At 40.3% G+C, this 27,537-nt stretch overlaps 1 protein-coding gene across 6 annotated transcripts in view; it reads left to right on the forward strand.

Annotated features, from left to right (window-relative positions):
- Nucleotides 1–4,713: 4,713 nt before the first annotated feature.
- P4HA2 (prolyl 4-hydroxylase subunit alpha 2) overlaps nucleotides 4,714–27,537 on the forward strand; it is an 88,406-nt gene continuing 65,582 nt past the window's right edge. For 3 of the 6 annotated variants that reach the window (XM_072400850.1, XM_072400845.1, XM_072400851.1), the window contains exon 1: nucleotides 5,398–5,549. The gene's annotated coding sequence lies outside the window, so the exon portion shown is untranslated. Of the gene's footprint in view, nucleotides 5,362–5,397; nucleotides 5,550–7,237; nucleotides 7,377–27,537 lie in introns of those variants that run through there. The other 3 variants (XM_072400848.1, XM_072400847.1, XM_072400849.1) reach the window with 3 other exon arrangements.

The following is a 27,537-nucleotide window of genomic DNA, read 5'->3' on the forward strand; positions in this document are numbered from 1 at the left end:
TCCACAGTTATTGTCCCACTTACATTTCTGACCTGGTAAAAAGAAACCATTACTAATTCCCACCATTCCATATCTCCCATCCTATTGTGTGTAAATTCCCCCACCTACTAGATTGTAAGCTCTTCGAGGCAGGGTTCTTTCCTCCTGTATTACTGTCTGTATTAGTCTGTCATTTGCAACCCCTATTTAATGTACAGCACGGCGTAATATGTTGGCGCTATATAAATACTGTTTATTATTATTATTAATAATAATAATAATAATAATAACAACATTTATCTAGTAAAATTATCCATTGAACCAGCCTTTCCTGACCTTTTTAAAATATGGGAACTCTTGAAAAAACTTCTTGTCCTCCAGGAACCCCTGCTATAATTACTATTGAGGAAAATAGGTTACTGATAAGAATACCTCTTATATTTATGGCCAGTGTGAAGAAGATTATCACCCTTACAAATTGCCAAACAGACCATTTGCACCACTTAAACTGCCCTCAAAAGCACAAACTGCGAATTGAGAAACGCTGCATTAAACCTTTAAATTGATATCTCCTCTGCAGTTAGTGAGTAATTGAGTGCTAATAAAACTTCCCTCTCACTGCCACTGTACCCACTATTGACTCATTCTGACCATGTTCTTGCCTAGGTGCTGCTGTTGTGCTTTAATTAAACAGAAACAAGACTTGGCCAGGTATAGAGGGCACTATCTCTCTTACTAAAATTAGAGAAAAAAAAAATAGACCCCTTAGATTTTTTTATGCACAATGCAGCTGATGGGAAGGAAACTTGATTCTACAAAGTTTTATTTATAGGAACCTGAAAATAAGGCTTTAGTACTAAATTGTTTGTATTTTGAAAACTATTTTCTAGGTTAAGAAGTTTAAGGCTGGGCTACACGAACATTTTTTAAAAATGCATATAAACATTCCTACTGCATTTATATACCTTTTTATGCACTTTTATTAGCGTTTTAAAGCTTGCCTTTAAAACGCTGGAAAACATAAATACTGCGTTTTTACACTTTTTTAACGCGTTTAGGTTTCAAGTGCCTATAAACGCGGGAAAATGCCCCATTTAAATCAATGAAAGCCTTTACCTGTGATCTCCTGCGTTTTCCAGGGTTAACCCTGCGTTTAAATTTTTTAAACGTTGCAAGCAACGTTATAAATAATGTAGGGAATTTCAAACATGGGCTTTTATAGCCTCAGGTTCAACGCTGGGGAAAACGTCCGTGTAAAGTAAGCCTATGACTTGTTTAAACTAACTAGAATCTGAACAGTTAAAAAAAATGTTATTTGATTATTTAGTCAGATTATATACTAATAAACACTTCTGTACTAAAATTCTTTTTATTATGCCGTTTTTAATGTGGCTTTGGCCTAAACATTGCTCCTACCTGACTGTTCCAATGTTTTTCAAAAGAAGTGAGGGTAAAGTAATACACGTAAACAAATGAAATACACTATTTGTTTCAACTGTTCATTATTAGAATACTGCTGCTAAAAGTTTGATGTGGGTTAATACCTAAGAAAAAAGTCTGGAGTTCATGGGAAACATTTTCATGAGAAAGGAGAAAGGCAATGTACACAAAGGAAAGAAGTTTGGACAAGAGATGATGGACTAGACATAAATAGTTGATATTGACCTTCAAATGTACATATGAGGTCAGTGCCAGTTGGTGAATATTCAACCTGTTGGGTGTGCTGGTTAAGGGAGAAACTTTATAACAAAGAATAGCTGTATAAATAAGCTTATAGAAGCTTATATTTGGTATCCTTAGGTAAACAGGAGAACGGGTCAAGAAATATCTGGCTTCTGTGCTGACAGCATTATCATGTAGTTTATATCCATTAAAGATTAAAGATCAGGATTTTGTGCACATAGATATTGCCCATATTTAGGCTTATAACGCATATTAAATAACCTATATAATAATATATTATATAATATTATATTACCAAACACTAGCTATCCACATAGAAACCTGAAACTTTGGAAGCAAATAAAACAAAAATGTCATCAAATGCTGCCTCGTTGCTTGTTGGGAGACAAAACAGTACAATGCACTTGCATTATATACTATTTGCCTTGTTGTTACTGGCCTCCCTGATATGCAGACACTGACTATCTCTGGATCTAATCTATGGAATATTTGAAGTTTTCGGATTAATACCGTGTTTCCCCGAAAATAAGACAGGGTCTTACATTTATTTTACTTCTGAAAATTGCATTAGGGCTTGTTTTTAGGGGACGTCTTATTTTTCTCATGTACAAAAAATCTATATTTCTTCATGTACAAAAATCTTTATTTACCAAACCTGCAACCAATATTACTATAGAAAGATACCTCTGTGTTACCTGTGACCTGTCAAAATCACAGTTTTTTTTCTGTTTTATACAAGAAGTTATGAATAGGAATGGACAAAAATGATTAATGAACAAAAAACACAGCTTCATAAGCAAACAAGTGCACCATGACAAGAAAATGTGTTGACAATTAACATATGACTCATAGAGCCTAATTCATCAATGAAATCCGCGCTCGCTGGTTGCGCGTTATTTCGCGCCGTTATATCGAGCTGGTTCACCGAGGGCTGGAGTCATATGCGCTCGTTCATTCGCATCTCACTGCCAAGCCGGATTCTTGCCTTCATAACAAAATGGGCAATAGGGGTCCGCCAATCCGCCAATTAAGGCGATTAGATTTCAGCTGCGCGATTAAGGAGGATCTGTTAAGATGTCAATCTTTTTTTTAGGGCTAAGGGTGATATGTGTGCCATTAGAAAGGATGATTTTTTAGGGGAACAGTAACTTTTGATGCCAGCTCGCCAGTGTAAAGCTGCCGATGGTGCGCGGCTTTGGCCGCGATCTCATCCAGTTGATGACTAGCGCGATCCCTTCGCATTTCAGCTCGCTAATACGGATGCGCGACCGGCCAACCGATTTTGCTTGATGAATTTGGCCCATAGAGTAACATGCAGACACAGAAACAAAACTTACAAAGCTTTGTTGACCAGAAACAGTAACCAATATAAATCTAAATAAAAGCAAAAAAAATCAATCAATAAATATGCTTTGCTGCTAATGAATGAAATACTAGCAAGGACCCTTTGAAAAGAGAATCCACCAACCTCCTATTAGTTGTAGTGTCACACCAGAGTACCGTAGGTTAATTAACCCTGCGATTTCTTCAACCCTTGCTCTAGTGCTTTGAAAATCTCCTGCTCTCTCTCTGCTCTTTCCTTCCTCTTGGTATCCCTCCATGTACCATGTGACCGCAGCCTCCGAAGAAGCCAATAGGGCTTACTTTCGGGGGATGGCTTATATTTCACTCTTGCATGATTAGCATGCTAGGGCTTACTTTCAGGGTAGGTCTTAATTTCAGGGAAACACGGTAGTTATTAAAATGTTTTCTATATCACATAAAAAGTTGTGTAGAACTGTCCTTTTGTAATTTTATTGTAGAAATTCAACACAAACAGAAGAGAGGTTAAATGTAGCACAGAATTACATTGATCAGTCCAACTTCTTTCAGTATAAAAGTTCCATTAGGAATGGCAAAAAAAAAGCAGATCTCAAGGCAGTTCCAACAACTTCAGAGCAGAGTTAGTGTTACCCTAAAGTCACATCCAAAACTGAGTGCTCCAGAGGGATTCCAGTTACATAGCTTATGGTAATTGGTTGTCAACTATTTCTCCACTGGTACCACTGATGCAGCAACAGGCATCCAACCGTCACTCCTGTGAAGAACCAAATCCTAGAACAGTCTAGAAACTTTGAACCTAATACTTGAATTCTAAAAGCATCCCTGTCAAACTAAAGGATTGCTACAGTCGTATACATAATACTTCACTAATCCTTGAACAGTCCAGCAAGTAACTTTACACCAAAAAAGGTAAGTGCAAAAATGTCATTGGAGGTGCAAAATCCACTTAAAAGTGTCTCTAAAACCAAAATCTGAAATATCCAGTAAACCCAAAAGATTGAAAACAGCATGCTAAATTCAACATAAATACCTGGCATACTGTGCCCCATAATGCCCCCGCAGCGCCAGTTTCTGGGGTGGATAGCAGCAATTGATGGACAGAGGCCCCTTCGTTACAGGAAAGCTGATCATAAATGACAGGCTTTTGCTAATAAATACAGGTTGGAAATAACAGCAACAGATGCAAAAAAATGACACAGGAGGAGAGAACCCTGCCCCAAGGAGCTTACAATCTAAGAGGTTGGGGAAAGTAGTACAGAGTAGTACACAGTAAGAATGTGTATACAGAATGGTGGCTAAGTGGTGAGGGTTTTACATCTTTTTTGTCTTGTTTTGGGTAAACAAAGTTGAATAAAATGATAAGGCCTGTCAATTTTTTTTTGCTGCCTGTTTTAATTGGGGGGGGGGGGGGGGCTATACCCTTTATTTATCATATATTGACCCCTATCATTTATAATATATTGATAAATTTAGGATTTTAATATATACCGTCCATAATCCAGTCGCCGCCAGGAAGAATAAGACTTTATTGGAGATATGCTCAGTACGGGTGGGGCAGCACAAGTATCTGGAAACCAAAACTTCTCTGCCTTTCAAGTCTGTCTTATAGGGATCAGTGTAAAAGCACCTAATGAATGAGCTGAGCTGGAAGCCGGAAATGGGGTTCTCCCCGGAAGGAGGCTTGTCACACAGCACCCCTCCACCCACCCCACTGGAACATCTGGCCACATGTATCGCACCAGGCTGGGAAAAGCGACACGTATCCAGAGCTCATGAGCACCGCTCTACGAGAAACATGGCATCATCTGCATCCCTATAGAAGTGCATATTCCTGGACTGTGTAGCCGCTAGGGGGTACCTGTAAAAGTTAAGTACCTTAAATGGTTAAATTTACTTACTTTCACTTTACCTCAGAAGTTGTAGCAAGGGACCACGCCTGCTTGATTCTTTAATGTATAGAGTATAGGAGATAAGCTTCTAATTGCTATGAAAGCAAAGAGGAAGATTCTCCATTACTTAAAAATTAAAGGCATCAAATGCTTTTTTTTTTTCTTACCTGCACAGCCCTCCTTGTTAAGGGAACATGACCCAATCATACATAATGGCTCCCATCAGCATCAATGCACTATGAAATTGTTGTAATTATGCCTTGACACTAGTTTGGATATGTTTGATAAATATATGTACAGTAAGGAATTGGGAAAACAATTTTTTATTGTATGGTAACCAGACTGTATCTCTATTTCAGAGACAGGGTCTCTTTAAGCTGTGTGTACACACCGGCAGATGCCAGTGTCATCTGTAGAGCCGTACCCTGGTAGGGAACCTAATAAAGCTGGCACGAAGCACGTCTGTTGGGATGCCAGGATTCAGCATGTAAGTGCTAACCGAATAACACGTCAAATCAGAGGCTGTGTAGAGTGTATGGGCGGGGTCACCTGACTCAGGCGCCTTGTACATCGCCTGTTATAGCATTACACTATCGGCTAGTCGTCAGAGCAACGGAGTGGGAACAGTGTGGACAGAGCAGTGTATGGTGGCCTGCTCTCAGCCCTGGCGTGTGGGTAAGCAGCTGTGGCATCATTATTATTGGGAAAGGAGGGGTGGTATTTATAAGGGATGGGGGGCTGATACATTGTTTATGGCAGTAGTAGGGAAGTTCAAGTAAAGGTTGGTCTGGCAGTGTGTTTAGCCTTGGCCCCTCCTCACCATACACTGTGCGATATAATCCCATTAAAAAAGTTCCAGTCCAATACACATTGGCAGAGAAGATGCAGCTCCTGAGCCAGGGTGATGTCCCTGTCATGTAATGTATTGCTCTGCCTCCTGGCTGCCATCAATATTATATTGATGTCACAGCTGATCTGTCTTCTGAGTCATAATATTATTAATATTAATAAAATTAAACAGGATTTATATAGCGCCAACATATTATGTAGCGCTGTACAATAAATAGGGGTTGCAAATGACAGACAGATACAGACTCATTCATGTAAAAAAGCCCACCCCTTACACTTTTGTATTTAAATTTTAATCCATTGTAATGTTGATGCAAATATTTCTGGCAAAACGTTTCTTCAAACCAACTTTCTAAAGTATCCTGGCTCCTGTATAAACAATGGGTTTACAAAGTACCCCCTGGGGGCATCTAATCTAAGTTTCCGCTTATTTATCTTTTATAATTAGTACCTGGTTGTTTATTAACCAATTCATTCTGTTTAAAATATTTATAGAAATAATAAAGCGTGGATTTTTTGTCATTTGACCAAGTTTATCTTTTAAAAGATACCTGTACTTTCTCAGTAAATAGCTGTACCCTTTGCCCCCCACCTACACTGAAAGTGGAATGTAAAGGCCCCTTTTACACGTACAGTTGGGTCCATAAATATTTGGAGGGAGACAACTTTTTTCTAATTTTGGTTCTGTACATTACCACAATTAATTATATAAGAAACAACTCAGATGTAGTTGAACTGCCGACTTTCACCTTTAATTCAGTGGGTTGAACAAAAAGGTTGCATAAAGATGTGAGAGCTAAAGCCTTTTTTTTAAACAATCACCTAATTTCAGAAAGAATTATGTAAGTGTCTTGTGTCTGTGGGCTCTCAATTCTGATATAGTTCACTGAGCTATCCATTATGCGTAATGCCAGCTCAGTATACTTTTCCTACTTTTTAACCAGCGCATGTGCAGTAGTGTTTGCCTAAAAAATAGGGGTTGGGGCCACAACACACCACAGTAATTATAACTACCTCATGGCACAAGTCACCCATTTACATTTAGGCTGGTTCTACACAGACGTTCCCGCATTTTTAATACGTTTATGTTTTAAGTGCTTATAAACGTGGGAAAAAGGCCCATTAAAACCTATGGAAACCTTTACCCCCGTTTTCCTGTGTTTTTGAGCATTATCCAGCGTTAACACCACCTTTTAATTTTTTAAACGTTGCAAGCACTGTTATAGATAATGCTCATAAACATGCCACAAGGAAACGTCCTGGTGTTGATTAGCCCATTGGAATGCATGGGAATTTCAAACATGGGCTTTTAAAGCCTCAGGTTAAATGCTGGGGAAAACGTTCGTGTAGACTAAGCCTTAAATACCTGTAGCAGCAAAGGATAACTCTGCAGTGAAATATGAATAAGAATATTATATTAGATGAAGCTATGAAATACTTAAGACATAATATGTATTAGTTATTACACAGACTCTGTCCATGACAGTCATTGTCCAATTGAACAACAATGAAGACTAAAAAGCACCAGCTAACTTACTGCTTCTATAACCTCTGCTAAACAAAAAAAGCCTAAGAAAACGCATTGAAACTGTAGGCGATACCTACTGGTACCTAATGAAGATATACAAAACACACAGTAGGAGTTATGCCCAGGTATGTGTTATGCTAATGCACCTATGCTATGTTGTGTTATGTCACATTAAGGCATATTATTCAAAACAAGCAGTCTGCCAACACATGCATAGTTCTCCCCAGAGGTTTTTAGCCGGTTGCTCCGCCCGGCTGATTTGAATACCCCGCCCAGCTCTCGGCAGCCCTCATCCTCGGATGCACGGATCTCAGTGAGGCTGCTCTGTGCTCTGTGTCATCTGTGCTCTGTGTCATCCGTTCAGAGGATTGCTGCTGCCGATGAGAGGTGAGCACACAGTTCAGCCTTCATGTGAAGGAGACACAGGCAGCCCCGCCCCCATCTCATAGCACAAGCTGGGATTTCTATTTAAAAAAAAATCTGCCTTTGAAATGTATCCACCTCTAGCTCAGCATGTTGTTCTGCATCCTCACAGCTGTGTGTGTACAAACCTCCATATCTCCTAATATGTATGTCACAATGACCTGTAACTTTCAGGGTGTACAGGGGACCATCATAGATACTAGTTACTACAATTGCAGCCCCCAGCCTTAAAGAATTTCAAGATATGGGGATCACAAATGTAAAATGTTATGAAAATTGAACTTTGGGGTTGCTGTTTCAGGGAAAAGTGCAACTAGGAGTCCTAAATTGAAAGAGCAAATTGGGGGCCCCGGAGCCACTAACATAGCAAGGAGCATTGGGGTGGGGCCCCTAAATATATACCTACCTGTCACAAATCTATACCTATGAAACTACTGTCTGCTTCTCTTCTTGGACACCAATTTCTCTGAGGGTACAAAACTGAAAATATAGGTGCAAGTGGCGGGCACATTCTCCCCTTACAATCTCTTTACTACAGCATGTAGGGAACATCTGTGACTAACATCCCCTAAAACTTCATCACTGGCATCATTAGAAAATGAACTCTGCCCACTAAATTTTATTGAGGTTGAGGTACAGGAAGGTTACAGTCGTGTGTAACAAGGAAGTGCATTTTGATGAACAGTTTTTTTTTTTTTTATGTTGTAATGATGCCATGGTGATGAAAGGTGATCGCCACACATGTCTCCCACTTCCACCTATATTTTTGTTTCCCTGCACCTCTTAATTCTGGAGAAATTGGGGATTGAGGTAAGATGCAGACAAATATGTGTAACAGAGCAGGCAGCAAACTTTGCTAGGTAGAGATTTATGTTCTCATAATGCCATAGTAATTACATTTTAAAAAGGTTTAGCCAAGAGTGTCCCCCACTTGCACCTACAGTTTGTTTCCTATGCCTCCACGTGTACCTTAAAAATTTCAAGTTAATACAACCAACGCTAGATTCCCAGCACTTACCGCCTGTTACCAATCCTAGGTGCCCAGCACTTATGGCCTGTTACCAATCCTAGATGCCCAGCACTTATGGCCTGTTACCAATCCTAGATGCCCAGCACTTATGGCCTGTTACCAATCCTAGGTGCCCAGAACTTACCGCCTTTTACCAATCCTAGGTTCCCAGCACTTATGGCCTGTTACAAATCCTAGGTGCCCAGCACTTACCGCCTGTTACCAATCCTAGATGCCCAGCACTTATGGCCTGTTACCAATCCTAGGTGCCTAGCAGGTGCCAGAAGTCACTCAGAAGGGGTAAATGTTTTTTGCTGCTAATATGAGCTAAGCCTAACTTGTTACACCACATTCATTATACTTTTACACTACTACAAAGGATTATACTCTTAAAAATTAGAACACTAGTAAGTTGGGTCACAATACACGGCATAGGACAGTTGTGGCAAAATACATAGAATGGAAAAATTGGATATACTAACGGGGCAGGCATTACAAAGTTGTAACAAATAATTGGGAGAAAGTAGAACACTGAAACAATAGAGGTTACTGGATACCCATGGCATAAACAACTGGGAGCACCAAGTTTGCCCTTTTTTACCACCCGGCTACAGCTTTCTACCACCCGGCTGAAAAAAAATTCTGGGGAGAACACTGACATGTGACCTGTTTTGGGGTAATATGGTTATTGCGCTACACCTCAGCTGTGACTGTTGTAAGGATTGGCTTCCACACACAATTTATTAAGATCATTTTTTTTATTAAGAGTGTTTTATGTCATTTAAAAAAGTTGGTTTCGCACACTTTTTTTTTCTTTTTTTTTAGAATCCTCACTCTTATATTGAATTTATCATGTAAGAAGCAGCCCCCCTTCCTTTCCCAAACTGAGCAAAATAACTCCCAGGGGTACAGCATCCCTAGCATACATTGCGTTGGGATTAAGTAAATTTATTTATAGTTAGCTGTGCAATGCCATTGCAGTGTTCTCCCCAGCCCCTTTTAGCCGGGTGCATCACCTGGCACTTTTCTGTGACCATTCAAACTTTTTCTGGGTGGTTACTGAAGAGTTGGGTCACAATAGAGGGGCTGCCACCCGCCTACAGTTTCTTATTACCCGGCTTGAAAAAATTTCTGGCTTGAACACTGCATTGGGAAAGTTTTTGTAGTAAAGGAGCCAACATTGTGTAGTATGTTAAAAGTTTTTTCTGTACTGCTATTTTCATGCTGATAGCTGAATTTTGTCTAAATTCTGTTTCAGTTCATGTAACCTCACAATTAGCAGTGGAATTATGTCGCCATTTGCACCTCCTCTACCCGGTGTGCCTGCTTTCACTGCACAGCAAAAAGCCTGTCTGCAGCTGTATCTGAGACTCTCACATCTGTCTAATATCATTCGAGCAGTGTGAGGACAATGGCTTTCTTTCTTCATATAAACATAGCCAGCCTCATATAAACATTGCCAGTCTATAGGAGGCACATAGGTCACATTTGATTTACTTTTTAAAATACTGAAATATTTATCTTAATGTAATATATCAATACATAATAACATTTCACATTTAATATAAAATGAAGTTTGTTTGTATTCAGCATATGTATGAAATTATCTGTGTATGGTTGTACATTAGGATCTGTATTACAGGGCAGTTTCATGGTCATTTACATGTAACTTTGTGTGATGATATAATCCTGGATTTTATCCTAACAACAAGAAGATTTATTAACATCATGGAGTAAATAAATATGGTTAATAATATGCTATTTTAGAACATTTTCTGGGATGCCATTTTTGTTATTATTGCAGTGTTAACCTTTAATTTAAGACTTTTATGCCATCTGCGTTTGGTCAGGTAAATTTCGATTCACATCTTGATCTCTTGGTAGGATTTATTTCCAATAGAGACATTAAAATTGACATCTTTAAACTGTAGGTTTTAGTATAACTAAAGGTAAATTATTTTTATTTTTTGAGTGTTGAGGGATTATAACTGCTGTCACACATCTATCTCTGTCTAGGCAGATTCATTTTTTCTAGTTGTCCTGATTGGTGTTGGTAGAATAGCTCACTAATTGATTCGTCAGCTATTCGCTCGAATAGACCAAAATTTTTCGGGTGATCGAACGTCAAATTCGAACACTATTAAAGTCAATGGGGGGAAATTTTGAGTTATGGGACTGTGTAGAGATTCTACAGCCTATAAATACATTTAAAAGAACATCTCAAGACTCCCCCAGCTCTGCACAACACTGTACAAGTCACAACACTGTACAAAAAAAAATGAAGGCTTTTTTATATTACTGGCAAGGCAATTTTTATGGGGTGGTCAAGGGAACATGCAAGATTTTATACAGGCCTCCGAGTAGAAGCAGAGAGGGTCCCGAGGGGGTTCCTCCCGGTCCAACAATTAGCCACCAGGTTTAATTGATCCATTACAAGCCATACACCGGCTTCAGAGTAGAGGCAAAGGGCTCTGAGGGGAGTCTTTCAGTCAAAAAATTAGCCAGTTACACAGCTTTGTTACAAGTTATATAGGCCTCACAGGAGTACGGACCACATTAGTAACTGGCATCTAGAGCTGGGTGTTGTGCATCATCAATGTCACCCAGAAGTGTACGATTTTAGTGAATGGAGTACTGACAAGCGGCAGCAGCAACAGCAGGCGGAGGAAGGGGTGGGCCCTGAGACGGAGAGTGGACCGCATTGGTAACTGGCATCTAGAGCTGGGTGTAGTGCATCGTCAAGGCCACTTAGAATTCTGTAACAACATTTTTAAGAATGGAGTACTGACAAGCGGAAGCAGCAACAGCAGAAGGAAAAGGCGGTGGGCCCTGAGACTATGTGAGTGTGGACGGCATTGGTAACTGGCATCTAGAGCTGTGTACTGGGCAGGCAACAGCAGGAGTTGGCGGTGGGCCCTGAGATGTAGTGTGGATGGCATTGTTAACTGCCATCTAGAGCTGGGTACTGGGCAGGCAGCAGCAGTAACAGCAAGAGGAGGAGGCAGTGGGCCCTGAGACAGACAAGGACGGTATTAGAGGTTGAGGCCATCACCTATGAACAGTGTCGATGCTGTAGCTATTGTAGACATTGCTGTGTGGGGCACTGCCTTTTCCTATCTGCTAGCTTTAATTTTGTAAAATGCGGCATGGACAGCATTTGTAACTGGCATCTAGAGCTGGGTACTGGGCAGGCAGCAGCACTAACAGCAGGAGAAAGAAGTGGTGAGCCCTGAAACGGAGCGTGGACAGCATTGGTAACTGGCATCTAGAGCTGGGTACGAGGCAGGCGGCAGCAGTAACACCAGGAGGAGGAGGAGGCAGTGGGCCCTAAACCGTAGTGTGGACGGCATTGGTAACTGGCATATAGAGCTGGGTGCTGGGCAGGCGGGGGCAGCAGCAACAGCAGGAGAAGTAGGTGGTGGGCCCTAAGACTGAGTGTGGATGGCATTTTTAACTGGCATCTAGAGTTGGGTACTATGCAGGCGGCACCAGTAACAGGAGGAGGTGGTGGGCCTGAAACGGAGTGTGAATGGCATTAGTAAATGGCATCTAGAGCTGGGTACTGGGCAGGCAGCACCAGTAGCAGCATGAGGAGGAGGCGGTGGGCCCTGAAACGGAGTGTGGACAGCATTGGTAACTGGCATCTAGAGCTGGGTACTGGGCAGGCAGGAGCAGTAACAGCATAAGGAGGAGGCTCTAGGCCATGAGACGGAGTGTGGATGATATTAGTTGCTGGCATATAGAGCTGGGTACTGGGCAGGTAGCAGCAGTATCAGCATGAGGAGGAGGCTGTGGGCCCTGAGATGGAGCAAGGACGGCATTAGAGGATGAGGCCATCACCTATATTGACAGTGTAGATGCTGTAGCTATTGTAGACATTGCTGTGTAGGGGACTGCCCTTTCTTATCTGCTAGCTGTAATTTTGCAAAAAGCATCATGAACAGCATTGGTAACTGGCATCTAGAGCAGGGTACTGGGCAGGCGGCAGCAGTAACAGCAGGAGGAAGAGGCGATGCGCCCTAAACCGGAGTGTGGACGGCATTTGTAACGGGCATCCAGAGCTGGGTACTGGGCAGGCAGCAGCAGTAACAGCATGGGGAAGAGGCAGTAAGCCCTGAGACCGAGTGTGGACAGCATTAGTAACTGGCATCTAGAGCTGGGTGCTGGGCAGGCGGCAGCAGTAACAGTAGGAGGAGGAGGCAATGATTCCTAAGAGGGAGCAAGGATGGCATTAGAGGTTGAGTCCATCACTTATATGGACAGTGTAGAAGCTGTAGCTATTGGACAGATTGCTATGTAGGGGACATGCCTTTTCCTATCTGCTAGCTGTAACTTTGTAAAATGAGGCATGGACAGCATTAGTAACAATCATCTAGAGCTGGGTACTGGGCAGGCGGCAGCAGTAACAGCAGGAGGAGTAGGACGGTGGGCTCTGAGACGGAGTGAGCACGGCATTTGTAACTGGCATCTAGAGCTGGGTACTGGGCAGGTGGCAGCAGTAACAGTAGGAGGTGGTGGGCCCTGAGACGGAGTATGAACGGCATCGGTAACTGGCATCTGAAGCTGGGTACTGGGCAGGCAGCAGCAGTAACAGCATGAGGAGGAGGCGGTGGGCCCTGAGACGGAGTGTGTACAGCAATTGGTAACTGGTATCTAGAGCTGGGTACTGTGCAGGCAGCAGCAGTAACAGCATAAGGAGGAGGTGGGGGGCCCTGAGAAGGAGCAAGGATGGCATTAGAGGTTTAGGCCATCACCTCTATGGTGATGGCCTTTCTCACCAACAAATACAGATATTTAATTTTGATACCACTTGCTATCTATCCAAAAGGACAGAAAAAATTCTGTATTTCTCTCCAAAAAATACAGATATTTAACTGTACAGATATTTAACTGTGATTGCACTTTCTATATATCCACAAAGCTCCGTTACAAGTCATATAGGCCTCAAAGTAGATAGAAGTTGAGGGTCCTGAGGGAGGTCCTCTGTAAAAAAAATTAGCCAGGTACACAGATACATTGCAAGTTATAGGCCTCAGAGACAGGGTAGAGGTAGATGGCCACAAGAGGGAGAAGTAGAAGGAGATGCAGAAGGCTGTGAAAGTGCTTTACCCATCAAGGTGTCAGCAGGCCGTGCAGCAGTTGCCGAATATTCAGTTCACTCTGCAGAGAGGGTGTTGAAGTCATTGCCCATCCAAGCCTTATTCATTTTAATAAAAGAGAATTGGTCAACATTTTCTGCTAAGAGGCGGATGTGCTTGTCACTAACTACGCCCCCAGCTCCACTGAACGCTCTTTCAGATAACACACTTGCGGCTGGGCAGGCAAGGATCTGAATGGAATGTTCTGCCAGCTCCGGCCACTGGTCAAGCTTGGATACCCAGTAGCACAGTGGGTCCTGGCTTTACAGGTTGCAGATGTCCCATGTAGAGCTCAGGTATTCCTGCACCATGACTGAGTAGCGCTGCCGACTGTCATTGGCAATTGCTGCATGACTAGCGGCTTGCTTCCCCTGAAAAAGAAACTGCATAGTTTGTCTTAGATGACCTCTACTGCTGCTGCCACCCATGCAGCTTAAGGTACTTGCTTGGCTGGCGTGGCTGGTGGAACTGCCAGGTATCCCTGCTGCTGCTGCTGCTGGCAGCCAGAAAGGCTGAGCACAAGTCCCTTACAAGCAGTTCTTAGTAGTGCTGCATTTTAGGTCTCCTCTAATGGGGCAAGATGAGTTGTTGTATCCCAGGCTTGTAATGTGGATCAAGTAATGTAGCAATCCAGTAGTCGTCAGTCTTTATTTTTATGTGTTGTATGCGTGGATCTTTGGCTATGCACTCCTGCATGAAGGCTGTCATGTGGCTCAAACCTCCCACAGCTAATTTCTGAACCCACACTTCTGTGGGTCGAACAGCAGCACAGGGTCGTCCTCCTCCTCTGCCTGGTCTTGCCATCCATGGAACCTGCCGCCTTGTGTTTTTTAGGTGGATGGATGCCATGTACCCATATCCTCCTCTTCCCCCTCCTCCCCTTCTCCCATGCCTGCAATGTCCTCCTCATCCTTTTCCACCTCCTACTCTTCCTAAATTCCTTAAGGCGCGCATGTCCGAGATGATGTTTGAAACGTCATCTGTTGCTGCAGCGTCCGCTCTGTGTCGTGTCCAAGATCCACCATCATCTGTTCCAGCAGACATATGAAGGGGATGGTGTCACTGACACAGGCCTGATCTCTTCTGATCATCCTGGTGGTCTCTTCAAAAGGTGACAATACAGTGCACAAGTCCTCAATTTGCAGCCACTCCGCAGGGCTGTAGTAAGTTAATGTAGGTATACGTCTGAAATGAACAGACTCTGCCACGTAATCCACCACCTCTTTCTGTTGTTCATCCAGCCGCTGCAGCATGTAAAAGTTCCAAGTTCCAAGGAGTGGCCACATCACAAATTAACTGGTGCATCGGCAGATTGAGGTTTCGCTGTAAATCCACCAATCTGGCACTGGCAGTGTACGACCGGTGGAAATGCGCTGACAGCATTCTGGCCTTCAGCAACAGCGGCTGAAGGCCTGGGTATTTCCTAAGGAAGCGCTGTACTATCAGGTTCATGACTTGAGCCAGGCAAGGTAAGTGTGTGTGAGTTTCCCACAACGCAGGAGTGCCAGCAGATTGGCCCCATTGTCACACAGGACCTTGCCTGGCTGGAGTCTGTGCGGGGTTAGCCATATGTCCTTAGAATGGTTGCGCCCGTGTGGCTAATGGAACTGAGGCCTCACAATCTCAGGACTGAGTGGCAACGTCTAAATTGTGCACCAAAATAACAAACTGCAGGTTGTTGCTGGCAGTAAACAGATGCTGGCGAATGGTAGGTGCTGGGTCTCCATGGCAAAGTGTCCCTGGAGGAAGAGTTTGAGGCACACGAGTCAAAGGAGGAGGTAGAAGTGGAGGTGGAGGAGGAGATTGCATGGCGATGTGCTCTGGGCGGAGGTAGGTACGCAGGCCTTGCTGCAGCTGCATCTTCCCCTGCTGCCACCAAAGTTACCAGTGAGCTGTATAGGAAATATATCTTCCCACTCCATGCTTGCTCGACCAACTGTCGGTTTCAGGTGCACCTTGCCAGAAACTGTGCTGCAGGGCCACGGACACATTGCTCTGCATGTGTTCCTGCAAAGCAGGAACACATTTTCTGTGAAATACTGCTGCTTGGGCATAATGTACTGTGGGTTTGCGCAGAGGACTGCGTAACAGAACGCATTTGAGTCCACCAGCCGGTAAGGGAGGAGCTCTAACGCAATCGGCTATGCAATTGCCGCATTGATTAGCTTTGTTTTGTAGTTATTTGGGCCGCATTTCCTCTTGCGCTCTAGCATCTGGGGGATGGAAGATTGGATGCTCCTAATGCTCACCACAGGAAGATTGAACGATGGGTTAGAAGATGTGGGGGAATGGCAATGATGCCTGGTCTTGACTGCTAGCCATGCGACAGACAGCAGCCGATCTGCATTGGACATCCCCCTCACCGCTTGTGGAGCTTGAAAATAATAATGCTCGGCTACATGCCCCACCAAAATTGCTGGCAGCAGCATGGCTAACTTTGGTGGCAGAAGGAGGAAAGGTAGCGGTGGAAGATCTAGCAGCTTGAGCTTGCTTCTTGGGCAGAGGTGGTCGCACAGAGCTCTGTGCTTTGACATGGTGTTCCTGCCAGGTTAACAGTTGGTGGCTTTTTAGATGTGTGCCTATGCAACTTTTTCCAAGTTTGTTTGGGTTTTTGCCTCGTTTCAAGTGCTGAGCACAGTTTGCAGATGACCATAGTGGTGTCATCAACATGGACATTAAAAAATGCCCACATGGTTGAACATCGAATTGGGCCGAAAGGTGCTCTGGTGCTGGTGGTGGCGGTTCACGGTTGTTGAGGCACAGCTGTGGTGACAGCTTCTGACGATGGACGACCATGACTTGCCACACTGGTACGTGAAGACTGTGGTCAGCTTTTACCCTTTTTCTCTCTCTCCCCCTTTGAGGGTGCTCTGCAACCTCCTCCTCCTCTTCTTCCTGCCTATGATGATCTCCTTGTTCACCTCATGTCAGATCAAGGACATCATCATCATCAGATTAGTTAGTTTCCCTGTATGTGCCGAAAGGAAGCAACACCCTTTTGGAGTCAGTTTGAACTGGCTCGCCTGGCTCAGAGTGTTGGGGTGAAACGTAAGTGGGAAGAAAGCCTGGGAACTGACTCTCTTCGTCAGATGACTGAAACAACTGAGCATGTTCAAGGAATGCTTTTAGCTCCGCATCTCCAACCCCTCGGTGGGACTACTCTACGTTCTGCTGTACATGAGACTTTCCAGGTGAGGAGGAAGAAGTAGGAGGAACAGTTGTATCTTGGACTGTTTAGGACCCTTGTGAGGCCTGTGTCTGGGACTGTACTCTACTACTTCTTGTTCAAGATGCGGTAATAATGAAAGCCCACCACCAACAGCAGCGCTTCTTGTTCTCGGGTCTTTGCTTGCAACCCCTGGCAAAGCTGCCCCTTCCTTTTTGGCTAGACATAGTACAAATTTTGTGTGGCTTCACACCCTGCTAAATGCTTTGGAGTTAATATGCTTCACAAAGTGTTAATTTTTACAGTAAGTGGATTTATTTTATTGGAGGGGGATTGACACCAAAAATGCTAGTGCGCTGTGTGTGTTGTACTTTCCTTCAGCGATGACGCTTGTAATATGCAGCATAGTTTACAAACTGTATACTGCAGTATACACTGCGTCTGACTGACTCTCAGTACAAGTGTGATACTGTGCATGCAGTTAGGGAGGGTACCCTGGCTCAGGCTGCGTGTATGTAACACACTATCTATCTATCTATCTATCTATCTATCTATCTATCTATCTATCTATCTATCTATCTATCTATCTAACAGTGAAACTGTAACACACTATCTATCTATCTATCTATCTATCTATCTATCTATCTATCTATCTATCTATCTATCTATCTATCTAACAGTGAAACACTCTACCTATTTAAGTACAGTAGATTACAGGACTGAACCAATACAGTACAATCCAACTATCTATCTCACTAATAGTGTGAGTGTGACACAGTCTAAGTAAAGCACTTTTTTTTTTTTACTTCAACAAAGCAAGCAAGCAGCAAAGAGAGGTTGTGATGCTAGCAAATCTCTGTCAGGAGTGGTAAATGCAGGCACGCCCTGGCCTTATATAGGCCAATGGCTGCCTGTGTGGCATCCCTGTTCATATTGGAGGGCCCTAGGCATTATGGGAGTGATCCCTGGGCATTGTGGGAGGGTCGAATTTGTGGGAACACTAGTCCTGATCACCAGGAATAAAAATAATGGTAAGTGTGCAATTGTGATTTGCCACCAGAACATAAATAAAAGGTAAATCCTTCGATGGGTTATTTGTAAAAACTGTCTAAGAGGAAATTTCATAAACCCACTCAATTCCTCTTAAATCCTCTCCTCTTAAAGTGACAACAATCAACGAAAAATAAGATTTTCTTCTGTGTGATCTGGATAATATTTGTCATTTATTTAAACATTATTCGTAAAGTAAAGAATCAAAAACATATAAACAGTACAAACACAATAAACCTTTAAAAGGAGAATACAATTATTCCAAAACTGTTACTTTGCATATTTTCCCTTAAATGTTAGAAAGTTTTTGGCAAATATATTCAGTGCTAACATATTCCTGTTATATTTGCATTTTTATGCACCAAAGGTTGCAACTCTGTACTGTTTTTTGCAGTGCCCCTGGGTAGGTTACCCAACATTTTCTGTATGTCAATAGGGGGAACAGAATATGGCATTTTGGTTTAGGTGGTGGAATGTATAATTTATTCTCGTAATAATACTATGATATTGAGGCGTTCCTGTAGAGAATGAGTCACAAACATTTCATATGATCTCAACCACTACAGAATTTCTTTAGGCAGTTAGGTAGGCTTTTCAATAGATATTTCAAGGTCTGTGTTGAGCAGCATGACTGGTTTATAGTTTTTCAGTTTTTAGAGCTGAGAGGTTCTTGGGTTTGGGGATCAATGCTAGAGTACCTTGGAGCAGTTGGGGTGAAACGGGTTTCCTGTACAGAATATGATTAGTGTTTTGTAAGAGATCAGAATTTGGAAAAAATCATTTTATAGTAGAAGATTTAAAGGTCATCTTGATCTGGGGCTTTGCCATTTTAACATGGTTCATTTATAGCTAGATTTCTTTATTTATCTGTCTGAAAATTGTGGACATTGTTACCCTATCAAGGAGTTGCAAGTGTATGTGGGTCCTGAGGGTGGTTAGCTTCACTAAGTTTTTGAAAATATAAAAAGAATTGTATATTTCTGTCAGGGTTGCAAAAAATATGGTAATCTTGGGCTTTAAATGTGTGTTTAAGCAGAACCAAAGTTAATAAATTGTGATCAGGCAGATCCATTATTGCAGAGGAGATAGGATAGGTGATATCCCTTCAGCAATATAATAAATGTACTTGACTTCTCATTTCACCTGGTCTTCTTTCAGGTACCAGATCTTCGGCAATCTTAATTGTCCAGGCCAGATTGACATAACTCCTGTGTCTGGCATAACATGGCATCCTACACTGAGCTGAGTTTACTGTTCAATATTCCAGGGACATGTTTTGTGGTGGTATTTAAAACCACCAACCATTTGTCACATTTGGAGCTGCAGAAAATATTACAAATGTTTTTCTTTATTACGCAAGCAGGTGGAATATCTCATGAATATCTCTATGTTCAAATACCCTACTTAAAATGATTACCTTCTCTTACACCAGTTATCCAGTTTTAGGTTTCAGATACGCAGGGCCTGATTTATTAAAGCCCTCCGAAGCTGGAGAGCATACACTTTCATCAGGAAAGCTGGGTGATCCATCAAACCTGGAATGGATTTAGCAAATGTTTTCAATTCTGGACCAGATCGATTTCAGGTTTGCTGGATCACCCAGCTTCACTGATGAAAGTATATCATCCCCAGCCTTGGAGAGTTTTAATAAATCAGGCCCACATTGTCACAGTACATTTTTAAACTGAACATTTAGTCAAAATCATTATAGTTCCTGTTAACTGATTTACTGTTGGTATTGTTGTTGGAATAAGCTAACTGTTATTTTGTATGTTTCCAAACACATTTTACTAGTGTGTTAACTGTTTTCCAAAGCAAAGTGACCACATATAAATAATAAAAATAATGTGAAAATTAAACTTGGTTATATGGTAAGCCTCAGTCTCTAGTCTGGTAAATTTATGTTCATTTACAAACTAAAGAAAGAAGAATATTTTTAATTTTCTGCCTATAATTACTAACAGTTGCAGATCTTGGCAGGGAATAGGGTGATGCAGGCAGATCATGCTTCACATGTGTTTGTTCTCAAAATTGGAATTTGGAAATTATAAACAAGGAATACTGACACATAGTAAAGTTGTCGTTTAATTTTTGTGTGATTTAAGCTGCTTGAAAACCTTTATAGGGTCTGGTATACTTTTCGTAGTGTTTGTATTTTTTTTCCATTTGGACCTGATATTTATGTATGGCCTTTCATACACCAGAAGAAAATTGGTGACCTTTATTTTGTCCTTTACAGTTAAGCAATAGAGTTAGGTTACCTCCCTTCTTCCAGCCTGTGACTGAATAAAAGGAACACACTGATGAGATCATCCATTTTTCTCTGCTGTGCTCTTTTTGGCATCACATGTGCATATTTGCAGTCTAACTGACTCAGAGTACTGACCTTTAGGCTGCATTTACATGATATGTCTACAGAGCAGCTAGCTGATGACTACTCTGCCTCCTTTACTATTGCTATCCCTTGCAACAAGAGCTCCAATTCATTCAATGGAAGAATGCTTTCCACTAGGAAAAGCAAGGGTTAGGGGGCGGAGCTATTGTCACCCAGCAGTTCTAGGTACACTTCCTGCAAATGTAGCCTTATTCTCCCAGTTTGAGTTCTACTGTACAAAGGAAAACTAGAGGCTGATACAGAGTCAGACTCACTGTTCTTGGTTGGAAGGAGGTAAGGGGGTCAGGATCTGAGAATATTGCGATCTATATTGGTGTTACAGCAATCCGCTAACTTTAGTCTTAAGCTAAAGGAGGCTTAAGCTCCTCCTCCACCACCCATCTTTGCTCATGTTAAATAGTCTTTGAGAAAACTCTACAGTAACACATTCATGTACTTGTTACTGGCTTTGTAGAACACGGAACAATAAATACCTAGATAAGAATTTCACGCCCTTAAAAATTTTGACCTGGGATATATTGTTCATTTTATGTCCCTGTTAGAGTTGTGGAAGTTTACCTGTTACAAAACTGTACACAAAATGTCACACTTTTTTTGTTGTCTTAATTATTATAATATTATTTAAATTTTTTTATATATTTTTAATTTTTTTTACAATATTTAACTAATTTTGTGATTTTAGTTATATTTAATAGTTATATTTATTTTTAATCTTCATTAATGTGTCTTTCAAATGTAGACAACTATGCAGTCATTCTGCTATATCTGCACTGTCCTTGAGAGCATAATATATTGGTTTTAGTGATTTAATATCGAGGAGTGAAGGTACATTTCTGATTTAATGGTCCTCGACCTGCAAAAGGTTGGGGACCACTGCTTTAAGCTATCCCTGGTTTTCACATCTCTGAAAACTTGGATCTCTTCTTGAAAAAAAAAAAATCAGTTGAAGTTCAGGTTCTCTATAAATTGTTTTCATGCATCAAGTGTTTATTTTTCCCAGGAAGATACTTCAGTGACTGCATTTTAAAACTTGTTTAACATTTTCATGTGGCTTTTTCATCTATGGCATGCATTCACAGATGACTACTCAAAGCTAGCATGGTATGACAAATTTGTGGGTTTACTGAATTTTTCTACTAGGCACAGACAGCTTTGAAAACCTGGCAGTGGTTCTGACCTATCACCCACCACTTTATATAGTCCTTCAAGAAAAATGTGTTAATTTAGTCATACTTTCACTTTTAAATTGACAGCTTTAAACTGTAGGTTATAGTATAATTAAGGCAAAATATTGAGTGTTGAGGGATTAGAACCATTGTCACACATCTATCTCTATCCAGGCAGATTCATTTTTTCTAGTTGTCCTGATCACCAGGAATAAAAATAATGTTAAGTGTCCAATTGTGATGGGGAGGTTGTGTCCAGAGATGGGAGAGTTGGCGGGTTCTGGCATCATGATGTCATCATGGGCGGTCTGGAGTCCATGCTTTCAGTAGTCAGTGACCTGCAAAAGGTTGGGGACCACTGCTTTAAGCTATCATTGGTTTTTACATCTCAAAAAACTTGGATCTCTAATTGAAAAAAAAATCAATTGAAATTCAGGTTCTCTATAAATTGTTTCATGCATCAAGTGTTTGTTTTTCTCAGGAATATACTTCAGTGACTATGCATTTTAAAAAAAAAAGTTTTGTTTAACATTTTCATGTGGCTTTACAACTATAACATGCATTCACAAATGACTACTCAAATCTAGCATGAAACAAAGCCACACAAAACTGACTGAAACAAGCAAAGAAGGTTAACCTTGAGCTGCAAATGTCTACAGTTGTTTTAGGGTCAGTAGATTATTGACTATGTTCAGTTGATGTGTCCCAAGATTTCAGTATAGGCTGATGTACTCAATGGAAGAATGGGCAAGCCAGGAGGTAATGGTGCTCTACAACTGAGTTTGTCATTTCCTGTTTTTTCCCTATAATTAGTAAAGTGAAAGAGAAGCTTGTTACTTAATAAATAATTAGACAATTACATGTTAATTACATACTTTAAATTTTTTAATTTATTCATAAACCCAATGTTTCTAAAAAAAAAAAAAAAAAAAAAAAAGACGAATATTACATCATTTTTTACATTTTCCTTGTATTATTAATATTATTATTATTATTATTAATATTATTGTATTATTATTGTATTATTAATAATCTGACTAAAACCATTCCAAGAAGAAACCTTAGACCAGTACCCAAATACTTTTACTAAATTATAATTTTAACACACAAAAGAGAATTAATTATCGAATATTCATTTTAAGACAATCCATGTGTAACACCCCAAGTTGAATATCTAAACCTATCATATTATTCTTCTTTCTTGACCATTTAGTACTTTCTCTATAAACGTATCCCACACTTTAAAAAAACAAATGATTTGTGCATCTTCCGCTCTTTCTACTTCAAATTTTTCTCTCTCTAAAACTGTTCTCAACATTGTGATTACCCCTTGCAAAGTGGGTGCTCCTGGGTAAATCCATTTTTTTTTTTTTTTTTAAGAATTTTTCTTTATTGAAGGATATACAATACAAATTACAACAGCATATAAAACATCCGTACACAGTAATGAAACATATCCCAATTTTTCATAAGATAGTAAAGAAATCACCACACTGGTGACTAACCAAGAAAGAAGGAATAAAAGAAGATAGAGAAAATAAGAAAGATATAGAACACACATGAAAAAAGAAAGATCCACACAAAAAGAAACATAAAAACAAACACAATCATAGTCATATACCAGCCAGTATTAAATCTAAATACAAACATATCCAACATCACACTAAAATAAACTAAGTATAACAGTACCTCTTATTGTTTTAGAAAGAGTTGTTAAGAACACATTTCTTATGTTTAAACCATATGTCCCAATGTTTAAGAAATACTTTAAATCGGTTTTGAGATAAAGCAAAGATTCGTTCATACGAACAATGCTCATTAATATTTTTAACAACTTCGGAAATCAACAGCACATGGAGGCTCTTCCATTTGCGTAGTATAGACAATTTAGCACTCAAGAGCACATGAATAATAACCGATCTAGTATACATGGGGAAATCTTCCACCCCTATATGTAAAATCGCAAGCTTAACTTCAGGTTGAATATAGATATTCAGAATTTCTGAGATCAGTATAAATACTTGATTCCAAAAGGATCTGAGCGAAATGCAATCCCATAAAATATGATGCAAAGAGCCAAGACTACCACACTCTCTCCAACATAAATTTGAGGCAGATCTGGAGAAGTGCGCCATCTTAACCGGCGTTAAATACCAATGATTTATCACTTTTTGGTACACATCCCGATGATCTGCACATTTAGTAGCTTGATAAGTTATATTCATTGTGGTTAGAAATGCCTTCCAAAGGAACCTACTGAATGCCCTATCCAGCATTTGTATATCTGTATGTCTTAGTAGTATATTTGACTTTGCTATTGTAAAGAGAATATTTATATCCCATGGTTTTTTAGTATTATATGTTAATGGTAGTATTTCACTTTTTCCAATATTAATCTTCAAACCTGAGATTTTGCTAAATATCTGAAACAATTATTGGATATAACATATGTCAGAGACTGGTTTAGCTGTAAATAGCACAATATCATCTGCAAAATACGCAGCTTTTATTTCTTGTGTCCCTATTTTTACTTCATGTAATTTAGTGTCGTCTCAATCGTCCGTACTAAAGGTTCTAACGCTAGATTAAAATACGAAGGTTATAGTGAACAACCCTGCCGAGTTCCCTTTTGGATGTCAAATGTGTCAGATATATTACCTGCTGTACGTATTTGGGCTTTAGGTGAAAGGTACATATTTTGTATCTATTGTAAATATGCACCTTTAAAGCCATTTTTTAAAAAATACTTTAAATAGCCATTGTATACTGACATTATCAAATGCTTTTTCAATATCGATCCCCATGATTGCAATATCATTATCTGGTTGTACTTTATCAGTTTCTAGAACTACCAATACTTTCCGGATATTTGTCACTGCTGAGCATCCCCCCACAAATCCCACTTGGGAAGGAGATATCAACTGTGGTAATATAGAAGCTAACCTATCCGCCATAATTTTTAACAAAATTTTTGCATCTACATTTATCATTGAAATCTGCCTATATGATTCCATTTACATAGGATTTCTATCCTTTTTTGGCAACATTCTAATATAGGCTTCTTCACCCGTGTTGAAGTAGTTGCCCGATATCCACATATTATTATAAAGCTCATATAGAACTGCGGACCAGTCATCCTTTACCATTTTAAAGAATTCTGCTGTATATCCATCTGGGCCAGGTGACTTCCCATTTGCTAGACCAGATATTATTGATCATATTTCCATTAACGTAATTGGTGCATTTAACATTTCCCTCTGGATATCCGACAACCTGGAAAAATTCAGTTTTTCCATAAAATCTTCTGCCTGTTCATCATCTATAGAGGTTTTTTTATACAGTTGTTGGTAAAATGTGGCAAAGAAGGAATTTATCTCCTCCAGATGGGATTTTAGTTGAATTCACCAGCATTTTGCCTGATTTATTACCAAATCTATTAATTCTAGCATCTACCATCTTCTGTTTTAACTGTTCATATCTTTCTCCCCAGTTATCAAACTCACTTTTCCTTTTATGCAATTCTTGGCAATTTTGGTCTGAAATGACCATTGCACTTCTCCCACCCATAGTTTTCTCATTCTATGGATGTCCATAGTGTCTAAGTGTGTCTCTTGTAATAATGTTACATCAACATGCAGTTTTTTAGGTGTCCGAATATAGCCATTCTTTTGTGTGGGGATGGATCTTAGCACCTTAACATTCCATGATATTATTTTCATAAAGCGAATTTCTCCCAATGCACATTCTATCTTCTGTATTATACTCTCTCATATTTTGTATATGTATCTGTTCACTTATCCTATTCTCAAATGACCAATTCAGCTGATATTTGTAGTGTCTAAACAGATATATTCATCTTTGATATATTTTAAGACATTTCCTAGGTAATGATTTGCAACTTTTTAAGAAACATGTAACACACAATCAAAATAGTACAATTAACAAAACACACAAACACATACATAATCCTTTTAGTGGACTTTCTTTTCTCCTCATAGAAATATTCACCATTAAAATCTTCATCTTTTACAAATTTAAGGCTCTTACCCCTAACAAAAAACCTTTATCCACCTTGTAAACATATTGGAACATTTTTCTTCTAACAAAACTGGCCCCGCTATTTTAATGATTTTTTTCTGGGTTATGTCCTGTTTGTTTATGTGAGGCATTTCTATCTGTCGATCTCTGTTGTTTGGCCTCTACTCCTGTAGATTTTTTAGAGGTTTGCAAAGGAAGCATATCTTCCTGCAATTCAACTTGTGCTAATTCCAAGCTTGGCTGCTTTAAGATTTTAACATTCAGCTGCCTCTTCTATTTGTGTAAAAATACTTGTGTCCTTGTTGATCTTTAATATGCAATGTAGCCGGATATGCTAATGTAAATCGGATTCCATGTTGATAAAGTCTTGAACAAACTGAGCTGAAACTTTTGTGTTTGCGTGATACGTAAACTGAATAATCTGCAAAAATTACCAAGGAATGTCCATTCATACTCAAAGTTCTCTTTGCTATATATGCCTAAATAATCAAGGTACGTTCTGTATAATCCAGGTATTTTGGATATTACAGGTCTCGCCTTTTTAATTTCATTTTTGAAAGGGCCCAGACGTGCCCATTCTACTTTGCATACCCGTGGAATGCCCAATAAATCAAGAATAACATTTGCACAGATTTCTTGTAATTGCATTGGCTTAATACTTTCTGGTAGACCTATAATTCTCATATTATTCAGTCTAGCTTTATTATCCATCCATATTATCATGTTTCAACAACATATTAGCATGCTTTACTTCCATCGCTGCCAATTTTACTTTTACTGCATTTAAATTATCCTCTAATGCTGATATACGTGCTTCTGCTGAGGTAATTTGTGTAGATTGAGCTTTTACATCTTGCCTCAGGGGCTGTATTCCTTTCCCAATGGCTCTATCTATTGTTTCCTGCAGCGTTGGAGTTAAGATGGCCGCTACTGCATCTGCTATTTTGGAACAGTCAGGCATATTGATATTAATATCCTCATCTGTGGTTTTAGGGGATTGAGTACTTGTCAGCCTAGACTCTTTCCCCATTTGCATTTTAGCCCCACTCACCATCTGGGAGTCCTGCTTACCTGTGTGAGCCGCCGCTCCTTTAGACGCTGACTTTCCCAAATACTTGTCCATCCACGTGTGCAGTATCGGCGGCAGTGTTGTTCCTTGGTTTATGCAAGTGCTCCACTGAGTTTTTAGCCGCTTTTTCACTGGGGTATGCAGGAGCCTCTGTGTCCTGCTGCTTCACATGAGACGCTCGGAACCGGAAATTTTGTTTCTACAATTTTAAGATTGTACATTCAATCCCTGTGTGACCCAGTACTGTTTCTTTCCATTGTGAAATGCATTGTTTTCAGATAGTCATATGAATGATTGATTGGATGAGGATCAATAAAGAAGGATGGATTTACTAAACGAGTTACTAAATGTGATGAAAATTAACTTATCAATCACATGCAAAGCAATGTGATAACATGATTTTTGCTTGCACTTAAAGCTATCAAAGCATGACCTTATTCACTAAGCTGTGTGAAACCTTGCAAGATTAACAATTTTCTTTGCTTACTAAACAGCCTAAAACCCCTTTCACCCCCTTTTGACACCTTTTCAATCCTATTGTGTATAACTACAAGCAAAAGCACAGCTTTTGTATGTAATGAGCAGATATTTCTGCCCATATGTGCCTGTGTTAAAGTGGTATGACCTGGAGTGTCCAAACTTTAACACCATGAGAATCTTTGGGATGTACTATGCTGGGGGAGAGCAGTCTAACCCCCTCATTAGCAATACAAAATCTTAGCGAAAGATAAATGCAAATCTGGACTGAAACAAATGATGTGACATTTCATACACTTATTGAAATGATACCCTGGCAAATGCATGCTGTTATCAAAGCTAAAGGCAGTCCAAT

This window comes from Pyxicephalus adspersus, chromosome 2 (genome assembly GCF_032062135.1).
Source record: "Pyxicephalus adspersus chromosome 2, UCB_Pads_2.0, whole genome shotgun sequence".
In the NCBI taxonomy this organism is placed as follows: Eukaryota; Metazoa; Chordata; class Amphibia; order Anura; family Pyxicephalidae; genus Pyxicephalus; species Pyxicephalus adspersus.